The sequence below is a fragment of the Melospiza melodia genome, chromosome Z (assembly GCF_035770615.1).
Source record: "Melospiza melodia melodia isolate bMelMel2 chromosome Z, bMelMel2.pri, whole genome shotgun sequence".
Classification (NCBI taxonomy): Eukaryota; Metazoa; Chordata; class Aves; order Passeriformes; family Passerellidae; genus Melospiza; species Melospiza melodia.
The window spans coordinates 17,980,232-17,997,135 of NC_086226.1; the positions used below are offsets into that span (position 1 = coordinate 17,980,232).

Below are 16,904 nucleotides of genomic sequence, written 5' to 3' on the forward strand. Positions count from 1 at the left end.
CTGCTTTATTTATTTATTTATTTATTTATTTATTTATTAAAAAAAACCCCAAAAAACCAAAAAACCCGCAATCTTTGGAGCGTACTCCTTCCCCCCGTTTCCTCTGTGAAACACCATCTTGGGGTCACGGCCGACATCCCCGCGGTATCCAGATCTGCTGCTGGGTCTCGCAACCCACGGGGCATTATTGTGTGTCCCACCCCGCCGAGGTGTGCCCGCTCTCCCTCGCCTCCCGCGTGTGTTTAACCCGGAGGCGCGATCGCCCTTCCCTTCCGCGCACACCGCCTGCTTCCCTGGAATTATTTTAGACGGGATTGGCAAAAAAGCAGTGTGACAGCGGCCCTCGCAACTCCCCCCGCCACGCCCTCGAGAAGGCAATCTGCCGCTCCCGCATCCTCCCCGGCAGCGGGTCCGCGCCGAGCCGGGGTTTGTCATTTATTAGCACTCAAAAGTACCGGGCTCCAGTGCCAACCAGAAAGCAGGCGCTCGTTATCCCTACAGACAGAAACGCCTGAGCACCCGACAGTCAGCCTTTTTTCCCCAATTAAAAAAAAAAAAAAAAAAAAAAAAAAAAATCTGTGCCTAGGAGTAAAAACCAAACCAAAAGCAAAACTAAAAAACACCACAGAACCCCAACCAACAAGCACACAACAAAAAAAAAGCTGTCTGTGTGAGGACGGGAGAGAAGGCACCCAAAGCGAAGGCCACTTTTCTAACAGCACAAAGAAACATAGCAATTCCCAAGTAGAGCTGCAGGAGCAGAAACTGATGACCTTTGGATGGAGATCAAACTTTCCTGTATAAGGAAAATCTGGGAATAATTTTCAACACACTCGTGAATCCAGGACCAAATATTTACATTCGGCACAAGTAAAGCTGCGGTGATCAGAGCGCTGAAGCCAAGAGAAAAAAAAATTACAAAAACCACTAGCATAATGTTTTGCACTGAACAGTTCCGACTGTATTTTATGCTTTCAGCTTCTGTTAGGGCTGAATTTGGTGTTTTTATGATTCTGAGTTGCGCTGGAGATTTTGATAAAGAGCTGACGTTTGGAAACGAGTTTGTAAGTCGTGAGATTGTCCTGACAACGCCATCGACGGCAGTATATAATAATTTCCTTAATAGTTACCTGTCAGAGATTCCATTTCTTTTACTGAGGGGATTAGTCAGTCAGGAGTAGATTTGAGCTGGACTTTCTGCAGACCAGAGACCGGCTCCAAGATGTTTAAGTATTTAATGTCACTTTCTCCCCTGCATCCGAGATAAAACTGTGCAAAAGTATGTTTGCCGGGAAATACTCAGCAATGGTAGAGTAGTAGCGATATAATCATATTTATTCATCAGAAATTGATCTGAGTAATAAACCTTAGCATTTCCATTGAAACTGTCAGGAGCAAGATATGTTTATTACGGCATATTCTGTCTGCGTGGGGAGGACCGGGCTGCGCTTCATATAAAGTTTAAATGAAACAGAATAAACACAGTAGATCGCTCCAGCCCAATACAAAAGCTGCAAATGACGGCTACACATTTTATGGTGCAAAGGCTTTTTTATTATTTTTTAAAAAATATAATTATTCACACGTTTCTCGGGGTTAAGCCCAGACATATCCAACAGTGTTGTTAATAAGTTACACAAAATTGCCTGATCCTATCAAACGGGTCTAGAGTTATATGTTTTATTGTTAACCCCTTCCACCGAATCTTCTGAAGCTGAAAGGGAAAGGGAAAGGGCTTTTGTCCGAGTTGATCCTTGGCTATTCTGGGGCTCAGGTTGGTGTGAAAAGGACGAGGAGGTCTCTTGAAATCTCCTTTTATCTACTCCTATTTTCTCTCTGGATCAGCAAATTTGAATAGACACCATCTAATCGCTCGTAATGGAAAATGAAAAAAAAAAAAAAAAGAAAAGAAAACCAAGCCACCCAACAAAAAACAACTGTCTGTGTGCTCTGGGAGCTGCGAAAATGCTTTTGCGCTGGGCTGCCTGGCCGAAGGGGTGCGTGCCCTTGAGCGCGCCAGACGGGGAGCAGCGTGAGCAGCGCCTGCAGCCGCAGCCCGCGGTGCGCGCACCCCGCGGCTCCGCGGAGACCCCGGCATGCCCTGTCCCTGCTGCCCCGGCCCCCGAGCCTGGGCATGCCCTGCCCGGGCCCGGAGCTCTGCGTGTGGGTGGGCACGCTGGAGCAAGCAGCGTCTCAGAGACTCCTTCCCGGTGCCCGGGCTGTGAGGAGCTTTTTTGAGGAGTGATAACACGGAGTCGACCCGACACTATTTTCTCTCTCACCCTCAGACTCCTGGATTTTCGTAATTTGCTCTTATTGCGGATACCTGGACTGAGTGACAGTCCGGGCCGCCGGGAGTGGGTGACCCCAAGGATCAGTCGCCCTGTGGCGGGCAACCAACTCCGCACATCAGGCAGGCACCGACGGAGGTGTCCGCAGCTTCCTGGGGATCATCTTGCCAAGGCTGGTGTTTCTGGTTTTTTTTTTTTTTTTTTTTTTTTTTTTTGGGGGGGGGGTGGTGTTGGTTTTTTTTTTTTTGCTATGCGTTAAGGGGAAAAATAAAAAAAAAGGAGGCGGGCAAACTTGGGGGCCTCTGCCAAATAGAAAAAGTTTTGCTCTTGAGGCTCAATCCAGGGCACTATCTCCTCCTTCCTAGCAGCTCAGAAATTGGCGTTTCTTTCTCAGTCTGGGACACTTTTGCTGAAAATTCCTTCATGTGACCCCTTTGTTGCTAAGGCTACAAGTTCCTATCCCGACACACAAATCTTTTCCACTCCAGGAGCTGCTCAAGTCCTGGGCAGAAGTCATGACTTAAGAGACTTACTTCAAACTCCTTGGAGTGCCTCCCTGCTAAATACCTGCTTAAGTCTAGAGGTTCAAATGAAGTCCTCCCCCCGCCATCGTGTGTCGCCCCCCTCCTCCTCTCCCGAGGTACGTTTTGCTGGGACTTCTAGTAAATAGATGGCGAGAAGGAAACACAGTCGAATAAGGATTAAATTAAGTAGAAGAAATCCAGGCGATGTATATTTTGAAGATGCGATGGGGCGTCAAACTGATGTTTAACACATTTTTTCCACTCACTGTGCACAAGTCCTCAGCCCCCATCGCCTTGTTTAATTTTTTCACCCCCGAGGAGGCGGCAGTCGTGGGAGGTGGACAGAAAAAGGCTCCCTCGACCCACAGATCTTTTTCTATCCTCAAATGCCATGTCCCCAGGCACGGCTGGGGACACACTCACACACACTCACACTCACACTCACACACACTCACACTCACACACAGAGAGGGGCTCTTCCAGCACCGAAGGACCTGTGAGGTGGAGTACTGCGGGGTCATCCAGGCTGTCCCTAAATGCAGAGCTCAGGTGGAAAGTGGTTGGTTTTAGTTTGTTTTTTTTTGTTTTTTTTTTTTTTTTTTTTTTTTTTTTTTTTTTTTTTCCCTTAGCAGAATTACCCATCTCCTTCCTCCCCACTGCCCTTGCTGCTCTCTAGGTTGCACCGGTCAGGAAAATACAATTTTATGTCCCCGGCTCAGCAGAGTGGACACGTGTTTGTGCACCACTGAGCCCGCCAGCACCGCTGAGACAGTGGCTCTCCTGGATGCAAAAGGAGAAAAAATCTCAATAAAACCCCCTCAACCTCCCTCCCTACCGCCCCCCGCCCCCCCAACCCCCAAGAAGCCCCAGAGAGGCTCTTCTCCTGGAAAAGTTAAGCGTGACTTAGTAAACATTTGTAAATGCAAATAGATATGAATAAATAAACCTCAAACCAGGTAGTTTGGGTGTAATAGTTTAGCAGGACTAATTGCAGACAATGAAGCTGAAATGACTTCTCCAATTAGCTGCTGGTTGGAGCTTATTTGGAGGATCTGTCAGCTCTAGCGATGGATAATTGCTTTATTGCTCACAAAACTATCATCTATTTAGAACATATGTGCTAATTACTCTGGATGGGCGTCGGAAAAGAGACCATAAATCTATTAGCCCTTTAAAAAGTCTAAGGTACTTGTGAACGACCAAACTCCCTTCCTTGGAGCTTAAGGGCAAGGGTCTCGTCTGGATGGTACTCTTTCCATAAAATAAAATAAAATAAAATGAAATAAAGTAAAATGAAATTAAATGAAATAAAATAAAATAAATTCAGCCATATATACACGTGTATTTTTCAGTGTATATTTGCGACTTCACAGTGGGAGGGAAAATAAGGGAAATCATCCTTCTATAGACCAAACTGGTGCAATAAATCACTGTCATAAAACCGATTTTCCTCTTCAGCTTTGCACTATTTTTCCCCCCAAAAAGATTAGTTTAAAAATCTTTTAATTGGATTACTCTGGAAAATTAATCTCCTTTGGGCTCACTAAGTTTGTGTACCAAATATCTGGAATTAATTCAGTGCCACAAAACGCATCTGCGATGCCTTTTGTTCAAACTAGCTAAAAAAGGGACAGGTAGGGAAAGCGGCATTTCGCCGTACGCATTCATGTCCCCTCGCAGCTCTCTATGCATATTCATTGCTGTATGTGTCGCATTGTACCGCATAAAATTGCTATTGTAAAGGACATAAACAGAATTGTTTGCTGGACTGTGCTGTGGGTCAAGACACCAGTGAGGGGTGAGGAATTCGGGGGGAAAACGCAGAGAAAGGAGAAAGCTTTGGCAGCCGCAGTAGCAGTCTGCCGGGCGTCGCGCACCGAGGGTCATGCCCGGGTCGAAGCGGTTCCGCCGCCGCCCGCCCCGGCCGCTCCGCGGGCGCGCTCCGCTCCGCGCTGCCCCGAGCACGCCGCCCCCGCCCCGCCCCGCCCCGCCCCGCCCCGCTCCTCTCCGCTGCCGCGCTGGCCCCGCACCCGCGGCGCTTTCGGGGCCGTCTGAGTGGAACTCCCCATCCCCGGCACCCGCTGAGATTCAATAGGATCCCTTAGTTTTCAGCGCAATTTGAGCGTGAGCAGCACCCTCGTGAGGTGCGGCTAATTGCGGGGGCGGCGGGGGATTAGAGGCGTAATGACTTGTCGGGGCGGCGGTGGTGGCTCTGTAACACAGCGTCTTCTTTCCCCCCCGCCTTTTACAAGTACAGGCTGTCTCGCTGCTAACAGAGCAATAAAGCTCTGGGTTCATCTCTATATTTTTACTTGCTTGTTTTCCCGGAAGCAAACGAACCTGCCGCTTATGCCCGGTGGTTTATATGCAAATTGTGACACTTCAGAGAGTCTTGGGGACCGAAGGGGCAGGGAGCGGTTCCTTCCCGGGGGAGGAATGTGGGAGGAGAGATCGTGAGCGGGAAAGTTCCTTCTGGGTGGAACAGGAGGCAAGGACCGCTTGTGCGAGTGTCTGTACGTGTGAGCTGAGATTCAGGCTGGGTAGGTGACGGGGCAGCACGGGGTGGGCACGAAGCAGGCTGGACGATGAGGTTGAGGAGTGCGAGGGTGAGGATGAGGGTGAAGGTAGGTTTTGACCCCTTGAGCACTGGTCTAGCTCAGCGCCCTATAGAATAATCTCTCTGCCCAGACCTAAATCCCAGCCATTCTTGCATGCTTGTCGCCCTTCATAAGCTGTGTGTGGCATTTCCAAGTCAGCATTAAATTTCCAGTGTCAGCCGCTGCTAAACTGCGAACCGCGGAGTGGGATTGCCCGTGTTTAATAACACGTGACACAAACAAGTGTGGAATCTCATGGAGGGAAAACACGCAGAGCAAGGTGAACATCCCATGCTACAGGCTGGGCATATCACACAGGGGTGTATCACACAAGCCCAAGCCCCGAAATCCTGCAGACAGGTGTCACATGTTCTCACATGCAGCCAAATAACTTCCACTGCAACACGCGTGAGATCCTTGCGTGGACGTGCACAAGTAGATCGCTATTTCCAGGCAGACTTTACGTACTTGCTAAAGAGCCCTGTGGTCTGCAGCGAATTAATTATTGCACCTTGGATCTCTGCTGACCATGCATCACCCTCGTGTTTCTTCCCACCGTGCACAGGTAGAAGTTTTTCAGCCCGTGTGCTGCAGCTAAACAGATGATTACACATTGACAGAATCTTTATCCCTAATCACATGATGTTAAATGAATCTTAAAGTCCCTTCTGAGACAAATGAAGAATTCTCTCTCTTTTTCTCTCTCTCGTCCTCCTGTCCATCTGCCTGCACCGTGGACGCGCTCTGTGGAAATTGTTTACAGTTTGGAGGACTCTAACCTTGATTTTCCAGCTTTGAGCTCCCTCTGGAAGCGGTAAGAGCAACTACTCCATGTTACTGCACAAATTCCAGCACCATTGTGGGTCGCAGGTGTTGCAGCCGCATTTGTTTGCATCCCTTCTGCAGCCCCGCGGCCAGAGCCCCGAGGTTGCACCGACCTCCGTATGCTGCTCCGCACACCCTGGGAGCCCGGGGCTGCCCGTGCTGAGCGGGCACGGAGGTGGAGAATTTGGAGGCGAATTTGGTCCTCACCCAGCCCCGCTCCGCGCCGCCCTTCGGCCGCCCGCTGGCCTCTCGCACCAGGGCTCAGCATGGAGACTCTTACTTTCTCCCACAAGGGGAATAGACAGCTCATGTGTGGACAGGCATCTTTTTCGGTTTTATGTCAGGAGTGCCGAGCGCCCAACGCAAGGCGGGAGGCAAAGACCTCCGAGATAAACTGGGATTGCCCTTTAGCCCCAGGCTGGGAGTGGAGGGACGGCGAAGACAGTCACCGCGCCGATGGTTCCGAGGCAAAAACTAGGCAGAGACGGCAGGCAAAACCACTCCTAAACAGGAAAATACCTAGAAACCCCGAGCTGTGCACACTTGACCAGAAAGCATCTGGGACGGTTGCTTTTGGTTTAGGGGGTGCAATGATCCTTTGGAGACGATGCAAAGGATGCATTTGTAACCAGCTACAAAAGTGAGGCAGGTGGAGGCAGGATGCTGCGCTATGCCAGAGCATCCCTGAATAGCATTAAACTGTGTCATGAATCAGTGTCATCATGACGTATGACACACCACAAGGGATCATGATGAGTGACTGGCATAATAGACAGAGATAGTGGACCAAAGTCTCCTTGACAATTCTTAGTCATATGTCTTGGGGGGATAGTTTTACATTCATGATCCGTTTATTTGGAGCCAATACAGGGAGAGAGACACATGAAGCACACGGCTGAATCTGTCTGAGCAGGAGGAAGACGGGCTTAAATGGCACAAAGCACTGCCGAGGGGAATCTGAAGATGTCGCAGGTTTAGCAGCAAAACACGTGGAAAGCCCCACCTGCTATTAGGCTATACATAATTAAGCAGGACGCCCCTGGTTTCTCCTGCCAGCGCAGGGAAGGGCTGGCTCACCCAGCGTGTTTCCGTCAATAATCTGCAGAGCCTCTCAAGCACCCCGCCCCGCTGTCCCGCGGGCTGATAACCTCCTGTCCCATCGCAAACTGGGGGACGCCGCTCGCGTCCTTTTCCTCACGCTTGAGCTTTGCTGCGGGCTGCGGAACTCCGAGGCTCCAGTGCTAGCAGGGGCAGGTCTGCCGCTCAGGCAGGAGGGGCACCTGTAATAAACGCTTAATCCGAGAAACGCCCCCAGAGTGCCTCTCACTACGAGCTGGGGAGCCCGAGTTGCTGGAGCTGCGGGGTTTGTTTTGTTTGCCAACTTCCCGAGCTACCAGGTAGAAGCGCCTTTGCTTTTTTCCCTTTTCCTCTCCTCCAAACTTAAGTCTCCCTTTGGCGGTGTCTCCAGAAGGGCAAGAGGGCCCCAGTGACTCTTTGAAGGCGATCAGCGCTCCGAAATCCGCCTGGGCTGGCTGGGAATGCTTGCCATCTCAGCGGAGATCACTGACAGGCTTCTTCCCGAGAGACTAAGTTCGCGAGGCTCCCTTTTCACATAGAGCCTTCAGGAATACTGATAACCTCTAGAAATCTCCATAGGAGGCATTCCAATGAGCAAAATGAATGACATACGCCCAGAAAATAAGTGTACAAGAGTGGAATCCTCTTCAGTCTGAACCACCGCCCCACTCCCCTCCCCCAGAACAAACAGACAAACAAACAAACCCGAAAAACCCCCACAAAAGTGATGGTCCAGATACTAAGAAGTTCACTAAGTGTGTGAGTATCTAATGAAGGGAATAGCGACATTTAAAAAAGAAAACGTCTAATGACTTCATTTGATTTGGAGGATGAAAAAGCCTTTTTAAATCAACCCACATTCACTGGCCTAAACACAGCCAATTTTTGAATATGAAGGTTGTACTGAGTCTGCCTTCTTTCAAGAGGTCATACGAAAGGTAATAGTATAGGTGAAGTAATGCAGTTACGCTATAGAAACTTTCGTTTCCCTTTCTTGGCAATTTAATTCGGTGCTTCTTCACTTTCCTAGGAACAGACTGACTCTATCAACGGCGATCTTCATGTTTAGACGCATGTCTGTTCAAAGCATTTAGGTTCCCCAATTTGTATATTTCTCCCGACATCAGCAGCATCACTGGATCCTTACGTTATCAGCCTTTTCAAAGTAGGGGAAATTCGGAATAAAACATGACTCCTAAGTGTGCAGGGTAGCGAAGCCGATAGGGAAGCGGGCTATCAAAATCACCTTTTTGCCCTTACAAAGGGAGGAGTGAAAAATTAAAATAAAGAATTGCTCCTCCTGAGAGAGTCCCGGTGGCCGAGTTTCGGTAGTTCAGCCATTTCACGAGTTTTCCGCTGACTTTTCAGCGTGTTGCCGAACTCCTGCCCGTCTCCCACCGCCTTCGGAGGGTCGCCCTGAGGGATGGGTGATGCCCCCGGTTCTGTCCCACTTTGGAAAGAGGAGTCACATCCGTACGGGGAGAGGAGAACGACCGGCGAGGGTGCGGGAGCCGGACCGCGCAGGCACTGCCGCCTCGCCACGTGTGGTTTTGTTTTTGTTTTTGCTTTATTGAGGCGGCGCCCGTGACCGGCAGCAGGTGTCGCTCCCAGCAGCCCCCCTCCCTCGGAGGGGTGGGGGAAGGTGTGCTTTTGGACACCACCAAGTGATTTTTAAGCACCTGTCGATGGTATCGACAAATCCAGGTCCGTTTCCCGAAAAGGGACTCGCAAAAGGGTGCGAGGATAGAGGGGGAGAGCGGGTCTGACTCTGCCCAGCCTCTCCGCCCTCACAGCCGGTGACAACTGAGGTCGCGGACAGCGGGCTACTCCTTGCCCCCCTACCCTGCTCCACATGCATCCCATGGAGCTGAAGACGTGGGAAAGGATCAGGGTACTTGCTGCCTGCGGGGTCCGATCCTGCGAAGCCCGGAGGACCTTCAGCGACCCTCCCCTCCAAAAGTCAGTTTCTCAGCCACTTGCCCATCATGGGTAAAAAGAATAATTTCCACACCCACTCCTGGAAGTCCACGGAGGGGATCAGGGTTGCTAGTGCTCAGCAGGTAGGGCCGTCCGCCCAGAGCTTTGCAGCAGCATGAAGAAAAATATGAAACTAAACAGGCAATCAGCTGAAATCTATCCTCTTTAAATAAACTGATTCCTTAGTATTTTCCCAGTACTGTTGTAAGTTGTTGTCTGTGATGTCCCCGAGGGCTCTTTCCTCTGCTCTCTGATTTCGTGTATAAAAGCACCTCTGAGTGATGGATTACTGTGTCATTGCAGCCTGTGAAGGATTAATTTGTTTCATTGATTTCTCTTTAGGCAGATTGCCAGAATTCTCTGCTTCCACCCTTCTCCAGGACTTCAGCAGTAATAGACAGTAACAGCCTAAAACAAATCAGCCCATTCTTGTAAAAATAGAAACACAAAATCCTGAAGTCCCAGGGAAGCTGTAAAGAAGTTTTTTCCTTATGTTGTAGAGCCACTAATTCCTTAAATGAGTCCATCTTCTCTCGTTTCACCACTTCTCTTTTAAAAAAAGGTTACCATGTCTTGGTGGGAGTTGCTTAGTCTCAAGAGCAATTTCAACAAGCAGTTGGATGTGAGCAGTGGGCATTTGACGGTCACAGAGAAATGTTATGTTCATGCTAAACAGCAGGGGTAGGAATTACAGGAGGATTGCATAAACTTCAAGGTTCATTCTTAAAATCACCAGACCACCTACTTCTAATCAATTTTCTGTCCATCTACCTGTCTGGGATATTAAATAAGCTGTAGTTTATGTCAGGTCCCAGAGTTGCTGGTCTGATGTATGTGGGGGTGGATGGGACTGAAATCTCCCAGATCAATTCATCTGCATGTTTTCAGGATAATCTGATAAAAAAAAATCAGACCTTGAAGTGTCAATCTGTGGTGAAAAAAGGCAGCTGGGCGCTCCTTTTGGTGCAGATTGTGGAACCGTGAGGGGAAGAGAGCAAGATTTGCTGCTGCTACTCTGACCACAGCACTGCTCTTTTCAGACCTGCTTTATCTGCAGCAGAGACAGGTCAGCTGTGCTCTTCTGTTTGTTTCCACAATGCAGCACTAAATACTGTATTGATTTAGTCTCCAAAAGTTTTAAACTTTGGGTGCTTCTAGTGCGTAATGTTATCATAGACTACTGTCTTTACACCTTGGGCTTGTGGAAAGCTGTGTCGTGCAAAACCGGCACTTTTAGATATCATGGAGAGCAGAGAAATGTTTATTTTACCTTTGTATCTGACTTGTGATGAGTGTAGTTCAATAACTATTTTCAAAGGGACAGTAAATTTATTGTACTGGATAGCACAGATCCACTGCATAGCAAATCTAGGAAATTTTGAAGTTACAGCCCGACTATTTTTTCCCCTCCTCTCTCAGAGGATGTTAGCCTACTACTTTCTTTTTTAATTTTCTGTAATTTCAGGTGAAATCCAAATACCAGTACTAGAGTCACAGCATGATTTCCTTGTCATCCCACAAGAAATTATGCCTTGCCCTGCCTGAGTAATGCTCTTGTGTTTTCTTGCATGCGATCCCTCTGTGGTCTGTCAAGTCTAACTTTCCCTTCTCTACCTGGCAGGTTTCAAAGGAACTTTAAAAGTAGTCATAAGGAGTTCGTTCTTGTTTCCACTTCTGGGAATCCCTTGAAATCCCTATTTTGTCTGGGGAAACCCTGCAGTGTGGGTTAGCCTGCAGAAGGAAAAGGGTGGCTGCCTCCTGGCATGGCAGCCTGGGAAATGCTGTTATCCTGGGGAATGCTGCAAACTTTCCTTCAAAGGCTTCTGTGGTGTAGCAGGGACCCCCACTTTTCTGGCTTAACACTGCCTGGCATTCCTACTCCAGATAGCTTTTCACTGTCAAGTAACTTTGAAAATAAAGGCACAAAATGCAACAGTTCACATTCTTCCTGCTTGGATAGCCCAGCCCCAGGGAGGCTTGGCTCTCAGGGCAGAGTTTGTCTTGCTTGGAAGCAAACGCTCTCATTCCCTCTGCCCCTTTCTCCTTGCCAATACTTTTCAGCTTACACAGGGGAATCCTTCTGCTCCTTTGCTAGGCAATAAGGAAAGTTATGCTCTTGATTAATAATGATAACAATATTCTTGGCTTGGAAAGTCTGAGTTAGGAGCAGAGACAGATTTCCACCCCTATTCCTCCAGTTTGTAATAAAACAGGCAGAATCCATCACAGACCAAATTTAAAACGCTTAAGTCAAGCTCACATCCTTTCATCCCTTCAGATCTGGAAAGAAACAGAGTCTGTTAGATTAGCAAACATTAACCTCTCGCATAGTTCTGAAAGTAGGATTAATGCCTACTGAAGGGACAGCTGTATGACCCTCACACACACTAACTATACATTAGGGCTGTCACGCTATCGATCGGGAGAAGTTTGTGTGAAGAAGCACTCCCCACCAGGGAGAAAAACAGACTAGAGTGGGGAAAAGCCACTCTAAGATGCATCCACTCCATCTGCTAAGATGCACTTTTAAATACTCAGCTCCCATTTCTGGCATCAAGTGCAGATGTGCTGGAATCTGCATGCTCCACCCTGCCGTTCTGGTGCATACAGACCATGCACAGTTTTCAGCTGTGGCCCTGGGACTGGCTCATCTTTGGACAAAACAGACCTATGCCAATGCTGGATTTGCACATAAGTAGAGTTTTGCTTGGACTCTGCCCATATGGGGCTTTGTGGCCTTGTGGGGGTCTGACTGGCTGTACTTTAGCATATCTATTCCCATTTAGCTAATTTGGAAGAGACTGGTCCCGAAGACATTTCTCCCTCATCCCATAAGCTAACAAAAAGAAGAAGTAGTGATGAATAATGTTTGTCAAACTTTCTTTTCACTGAATTATGAATTCTTTACACTAAGAAAGTACAAGCTGATTGTTTCCTAGGGTTTGCTGGGTTAAATACAAACTCTGGATTTGACTTTGGTCGCATCCAATTTTTGTGTCAATCTAACTCTTATAACATTGAATTCTGCAGAAGCAACTGCAATTTCAGTGCATTTCTGAAAACAGACATTTTAAGGGCTGATCAAAACACTTTGTTAGAGCAATCCTGAAGTCTCATCTGTCACTTAAAATTCATATTTATAAGGGACTCATGACAAAAGTGAGACCAGCTGTTTTAGAATTGAATCTTCCAGTCAAGGTAGTTTTTTACTACATTAAGTGCGATGGCTCACAAGTTTTAAGAGTATGGGACTTGCTCTTAGCAGTGCTGAAACCCTGCAATATGCAAATATTTGCTTTGGTCAGCCTCAATCATAAGATATAAAGAAAAATAAACCTGCAAGGAAGAGAAAGAAAGAAATCCCTTCTGATGGACACAATGGGGACTTGTGCCTTGCTAAGACAGGTTCATATATTTTGTACAGAGCAACTACTAGACCCTGGCCCAGCTTCTGGAAAATATAAAAGAAAAGATCCTGACTGAAAAGGTAAAAATTTAGCCAAAGCTCTGATAGTTTTTTCCCTTGTAGCAGGGAGTAACTTTTTTGTTTTAATTTTTTTCCCCCTAAAGCAGTAGGGAGTAACTTTCCCCTCCCTGCATTATTGGAGGCTGTGCATTCATAGCTGTATGCATAGGTAGGTAGAGAACTGCTGGATACATGAAAGCTGGAAGTTAGGTGCTAAAGGGCATCAGTACTGCTGCTCTCAGCTCACCTCTAAGTCATTTAGTTCAAATAGACAGGTGAAGAGTTAGAACAAAATATCATGTTATAGCAAGGAACCCAGGAACTGGACACCATTATTTCTCTGGAAACATGCTCTCCCACCAAGTAGATTGATATTTTCCTCCATTAAATTTATTTGTTTTAAATTCATCTAGAAATTCATACATGCACTTCTCAGCAGTATTTGGGAGTAGATCTCTTGCCTACACATTTTGTCTGCTATTATGAAGCTTTAAAACAGCAGCAGTAAAACTCATCTCCCTGCATTAGATGTTGCTATATTGCAGATCAAAATTTTGCTGTTTTTTTTTGCAGAACCATGGAAAGAATACCATAATTCAATCTGGTTAGAACTCAGCATTCAATGAGTAACAAGTTTCTGTTTTTCCACAGAAAGCGTGAATTAAAACTCCAAATGAATGAGTAGGACTTTCTTGCTTCATATTTCACAGCCACTGCTGTATTGATAATTCATTTTTTCCAAGTAAGTAAAAAGTATGGGGCTTACCACTCTAGCATCTCATTACTAAGATCATTATGTAGCTATTAAAATTAGCTGCACCAGAACTTCTTTCAGTTTACACCATATTAAAGGAAGTTCAAAAATTGCAGTTTTGGTTCTAATCAGCTTTTCAGCTTTACTATATTCCAATGTATCAAGAAGACCATCACTAGTAAATCGTAATTGTGTATTGGTAGAGATCATGGCTCTAGAATGGAAGTACGGTTGTCTTATTTCAAAATCCACTGATTTTTAACATGACAGCCATTACATTTTCTAGTCACAAGCTCATGCTTATTTTTGAAAAGCTCAGCATGAACATTCTTGAATAACTGCTATGGAATTCCTTGAGCTAGAAACACTGACAGTGACATTAGTTGGAAAAATGCGTAGGTTTAGTCCACAATGTACACTGCACTAACGACACATCTTGACCTTGTGCACTCCATCATCTGTGGATTTTAAATAATTTTTGAAATTATTTCAGCAGTCAGAAAAAACATTAAAATTAACTATGATACTTCTCTATCAAAACTGTTTTTTATCTTCTGAGAAATGTTTTCAGGTGCTTCCCTAACATTTGAACAGTAAAGACAAAATTACCCAAGATTTTATGGTGCTTTTTGTATTTTTTCTCAGCTTTTTAAACTGAGTTAAAAGTGTCTTTTCAAAGTTGCCATTTTGGTTTTCAAATTATTTTCTTCATCCACTGTCACAATGGCACCCTGTCTGGTCTGTGGGCATTTCCACAGACCAGAATGTTATGTTTTCACTGGAAATAAAAAAGTATCCTAAAACATGAGTTTTGCTCATGGTTACACTTCAGTTGTAATTTACATTTGATTTGATGCTGTCCCTTAGAAATGACAACAGCTTTAGAGAAGGTTTAAAACCCATACTGTGATCCCTTGCAATCATTACAAAATAGCATAGGAATGCCTACAACAGTAGGAACACCACCCTGTCTATAATTCAGTTTAGCTAATTACATCCTGCTTTTCTAAATTCAAGTTTATTTCTAAGCTTGATCCAAAACTTCCAGAAATAACTGTTTTCTCTCATTACCAATTTTGGGGTGGGATAGGTTGTATTTCACTGCTAGATGAAGTTCTCTGTTTTTTTTTTTTTTAATAAGAAATGACCTTTGAGTTTATAGGGGGGTGTAAGCCTCACACCTGGATGATCAATAAAGTAAATTCCTTAAAATCCTTCTGGCTAAAATAACATAAAAATATATAATAAATTCAATTTTATCATTTCACAATTCATTCTTTGTCACACAGACCCTCACCATTAAAAAAAAAATTACATCAGTACAAATTGACAAGGGGCAATTGTCTGTCAATGGACTTGCTTTGTAGGTAGGGAAAGAGGTCAGGAATAAAAAATCTTACAGCATAGATGCACAAATCAGTCAAAAATTGACTGATTCAGTTGTCAGGATATTGAAAGCATATGTTTCGAAATGCACGAGATAACAATGAATAGTATAGCAAACAATAAATTAAAATTTCAATGTAAGAGAAACTGCAATTAAGGGACTTCCGAATTAATGCTAGTTTCAGGGCTCAGAAGTTTTGTTTTGCAGCAAAAGCCTGGAAGAGAAACTAAACATTAAAAATCTGCACTTCTGAATATGATTAACACATATTAAACTCCATCTTCAGCACAGTTTCATATTTAAGATGGTTGTGTCTTGTTTCCATCTCGGTCTACAAATATCTGATTCTGCCAGACTATGGTAAAAATACAGATTTGGATGTAATTCCTTATTAAATAAGCATACAATGTAAAGATGCTTCTCAGCTCCAGAAAGAGAGTAAAGCAGTTGCTCTTTAACAAATGCCGTGCTATATGCATTATGTAATTTCTATGGTTATAAAACAACTTGAGAAATTGTACTGTAACAATATGATATATGGTAGGATTGATTACTCCAAAAATCCTTTCAAGAGGAAAAATTGCAGGGGAGATGGGGAAGGGAAAAGCTTTTTTTTCTGTTCAAGCTCCACTTCCTAAAGATTTATCTTCTGTGGAGAAAAACCTCACATTCAGTTGTTACATTGAGTGGTCACTCAATTTGTTTATTAAATAGTCAAATATATTCTTTTCAGTATATATGAATAGTTTAATTTATTCTGCTGAAAGAGAGATAAGTATCAGAAATAGCAATAGAAGTCACATATGAGATAAGAATACTAGAAAATCTGAGGATTTTAGTACAGTCCATTATTCATTCAATTCCTGGCAGCCTTTATGATTACAAATCACTTGATTGACTAACTAGACATTCTCAAAGTGAATTATGAATCAGGTTCATTTTTCCTGGTTGAGAGTTGGTACATGTTGTAACTCTTCCACTTTGTGATATATCAAGCTCTTGTAACAGTAATAAGAGATATAATCAACTCCTATTTCAGGACAAATAAATTGGCTTTTCAAAAATGAAATGTGGTTGCTAACATTTTTATAGTGTGCAATTTAATTCCTTCCTGCTATTCTCAGAGCACAATCTGGTGTGATGACACAGCTTTTGAATATTTGACTTTGCTGAAATTCTTTTAGGAGTCTCACACCCTCAGTCCAGGCATACTGATATCAGTGGAAATTTGGTGTTGGGTCTAAGACCAGTGAGTGGTCCCTTTACTTGTTGAAAACAAGCCTCAGACACTGAAAACCTGGGCCACAATTTGCCCTTTTGTGCTGGCTCTGATCTCAGCTTGGGAATACTGAACAGTTTTAAAGCTGTTTAAGTTTACTTTGAAACACAAAAAAGGAAAAAAAAAAAGAAGAATCTCTTCTAAAGTGTGCTTGACCCTCAAGTCCTCTTTCATGAAAAAGTCCCTCAGGCTTTTGTGGAAATTATGCAAAGGGAATGACTGGCAGGCTAGGGTAGGACTCATTTGTAGAACAAATGCACAATCAGATCACAAATCCCCCTGGAATAGGTTTAGTGAGAGGTGCATTTCACCTTCAAATGACTACAGGGAAAACAAATTTTAAAAAAAAACACTACTCAAAATCTGTGTGAGTGAATGTCCAAGAAAATCACTATGGAGAGCATTTGTGCCATGCATCTGCATAGCACAGGTAGCCCATAGTGCTGGTTTGGCTCTCTGGGGTGTGGTGGTCTCTGGATAATTATGTCCCAGTCAGCAGAGGCAGCTCCCAAGTGTGGTGATATGGGCTGGGGTACATGATAAAGTGTTGGGTCCAAGGGACAGGGTACATCACCTCCTGTGGTACATGTGCTGAAACAACATCTTCCCACATGGGGTTCTGTGCAACACCACCGCCACAGGTCACAGCTTTGCAGGGAGGAGAGGATTTTTCTGTTGCTTAGCGAGGTTAGCCTAGTGTTTGTGTGCTTATTTTAGTTCCAGTAAA

At 45.1% G+C, this 16,904-nt stretch overlaps 1 long non-coding RNA gene across 2 annotated transcripts in view; it reads left to right on the top strand.

Annotated features, from left to right (window-relative positions):
- Positions 1-2,558: 2,558 nt before the first annotated feature.
- LOC134431985 (uncharacterized) overlaps positions 2,559-16,904 on the top strand; it is a 49,280-nt gene continuing 34,934 nt past the window's right edge. Inside the window, exons 1-2 of one of the 2 annotated variants that reach the window (XR_010031175.1) lie at positions 2,559-2,931; positions 6,176-6,226. This is a non-coding gene — a long non-coding RNA (uncharacterized LOC134431985). The remainder of the gene's footprint in view (positions 2,932-6,175; positions 6,227-16,904) is intronic. The other variant, XR_010031174.1, reaches the window with a different exon arrangement.